This window comes from Panthera tigris, chromosome X, assembly GCF_018350195.1.
Source record: "Panthera tigris isolate Pti1 chromosome X, P.tigris_Pti1_mat1.1, whole genome shotgun sequence".
NCBI classification, from domain to species: Eukaryota; Metazoa; Chordata; class Mammalia; order Carnivora; family Felidae; genus Panthera; species Panthera tigris.
In genome coordinates, this window is record NC_056677.1 from 82,839,543 (window position 1) to 82,842,370 (window position 2,828).

General features: G+C 35.8%; 1 pseudogene; it reads right to left on the minus strand.

The window, feature by feature from the left end:
* Positions 1-1,473: 1,473 nt before the first annotated feature.
* On the minus strand, positions 1,474-2,105 carry LOC102965823 (annotated as a pseudogene).
* Positions 2,106-2,828: the final 723 nt, after the last annotated feature.

A 2,828-nucleotide genomic window follows, 5' to 3' on the forward strand; every position in this document is an offset into this window, starting at 1 on the left:
TCATGGGCTTATTTCTGGGATCTCTATTCTGTGCCACTGATCTGTGTGTCCCATTTTTGTGCCAGTGCCATACTGTTTTGAGTACTACCAGTTTTGTGATATAACGTTGAAGTCTGGAATTTTTGATACCTCCAGCTTTGTTTTCCTTTCCAATATTGCTTTGGCTGTTCGGCATCTCTTATGGTCCCATACAAATTTTAGGATTGCTTGTTCGAGTTCTGTGAAAAATGCTGTTGGTATTTTTTGACAGCGATTCCATTAAATCTGTAGACTGTTCAGGATAGCATGGACATTTTAACAGTGTTTGTTCTTCCTATCCATGAGCATGGGATGTCTTCCCATTTGTGCTGTCTTCAATTTCTCTCATCAATGTTTTATAGTTTTCAGAGTACAGGTCTTTTATATCCTTGGTTATGTTTATTCCTAGGCATTTTATTATTTTTGATACCATTGTAAATGGGATTGTTTTCTTAATTTCTCTTTCTGCTGCTTCATTATTAGTGTGTAGACATGCAACAGCTTTCTGTACGTTGATTTTGTATCCTGAGACCTTACTGAATTCATTTATCATTACTAGTAGTTTTTGGGGTAGAGTCTTTAGGGTTTTCTATATATGGTATCATGTTTTTCTGCCAATAGTGAACGTTTTACTTCTTTCGTACCAATTTGGATGCCTTGTATTCCTTTTTCTTGTCTGATGGCTGCGCCCAGGACTTCTGGTACTATGTTGAATAAAAGTGGTGAGAGTGGACATCCTTGTCTTGTTGCTGACACTAGGAGGGGAAATCTTTCAGTTTCTCCACGTTGAGTATGATGTTCACTGTGGGATTTTCGTATATGGCTTTTATTATGTTGAGGTATGTTTCCTCTGAACCAACTTTGTTGAACGTTTTTACCATAAATGGATCTTATACTTTGTAAATGCTTTCTCTGCATCTTTCTAAATGATGACATGGTTCTTTTTTTTGTCACTGAAAAATTGTTTATTCAGGGGTTAATGGTTTATATAGTTAGTTCAATATTTATGTAATTTAAAATTATGAATTACCTGTGAGTAATCTAGATATCTACAATACAGACATTTGTGTAAACTACTATATTTCTTGGTATTTAACATAATTGGACTTCTCTAACTTCCAATTATGAGTCAAATAAAACATTAAACTTTCGAAGTTACACCGTTGGGAGTTCACAAATTCCTATTTGTTCAAGTTTCTATATTTACCTATATACCTTCTTATAGGAGGAAGCCAAAACCCACAAATCAAAAGTTTTAATCTGCCCTTCACAATGGGTACCAAGTCATCATAATGTACACTTTAAATATCTTACAATATTGTCCACTATGCCCCAATACAATAAAGCTGAAAAAAATGAAATCCCACACTAAAGTCTTAATCTGAACCAATGCTGAGAAATAGAGCAATAGAAGGCCTTTTATTCATTGCTTGAGCAAAAATACAGAATATATTTTTAATTAATATACTTATACCTAAAGAGAATATACTTTGTATTTAGATAAATAAGAGATTCGATGTTGGGAGTTGCTTTTGGAGAATGATCAATCAGCGCCTTATCAATGGAAGGATACTGATACAAGGGACCATCGCCTCTGGGATGCATTAACTAACCTTGGTACTTCCAGTTACTTTAACCATAAATCAGACTTTTCAGCTTCAATTTGAAAAATAGCCATTGTCTTTTCATAATTCTTTTCAGGGCCATCGAAGAAAGTTCTGGAAATCCATCTTGATATAGGATGCTTGAAACATTCCCAGTGTTCCAGGATTTGGCCTTCTGGAATTTCTGCTAACTCAGGCTTCACCAATGAATATATTCACCAGAGTTATGCCAATTGCTACTGGAATCCCACTCAACAAAAATGTAGAATTTCATTAAACTCAAATAACACCTGTCATAGAATCCAGAAGGTTTGGTGATAAACAGTCTTTTCTCATTGTTTCCACTGTGTCGCACTGAGCTGCAGTCTTCAGAAAGCCATGGGTGAGGAAGCCCTTGAATCCAAGCTGAGTGCCGAGACAGTGGCCAGAGAGAGTGGACACTGCAGTGACAGAAACCCACTGTAATGAACTCATGACCACCATGGCTACTGCAAGCAATTCGGATCATATGGTTCTTATCCTTTCTTTTATTAAAGTGGTAAATCACGTTGGTTGATTTGCAAATATTGAACCACTCTTGTATCCAATGACTAAACCCCCTTGATTGTGGTGAATTATTTTTTAAGTGTATTGCTGGATTCGGTTTGACAATATTTTCTTGAGGATTTTCACACCTATGTTCATCAAAGTGATTGGCCTGTACTTCTCTCTCTCTCTCTCTCTCTGTCTCTCTCTCTCTGTCTCTCTCTTTCTCTGTCTCTCTGTAATGTCTTTATCTGGCTTTAGTATCAGGCTACTACTGGCCTGATAGAATGAATTTGGAAGATTTCCTTCCTCTTCTATTCCTTTTTTGGAATAGTTTGAGAAGATTAGGTATTAACTCTTCTTTAAATGATTGGTAGAATTCACCTGTGAAGTCATCTGGTCCTGGACTTTTGTTTCTTGGGATATTTTTGTTTTGTTTTCTTTTGTTTCATTACTGATTCTGTTTCATTGCTGTTAGTTGTTCTGTTCAAATTTTCTATTTCTTCCCGATTCAGTTTTGGGAGGTTACATGTTTCTAGGTATTTATCCATCTCTTCCAGTTTGCCCAGTTTGTTGGGATATAATTTTTCATACTATTCTCTTATAATCCTTTGCATCTCTGTGATGTCAGTTGTTATTTATCTTCTTTCATTTGTGATTTTGTTTATTTGACTCCTCTCT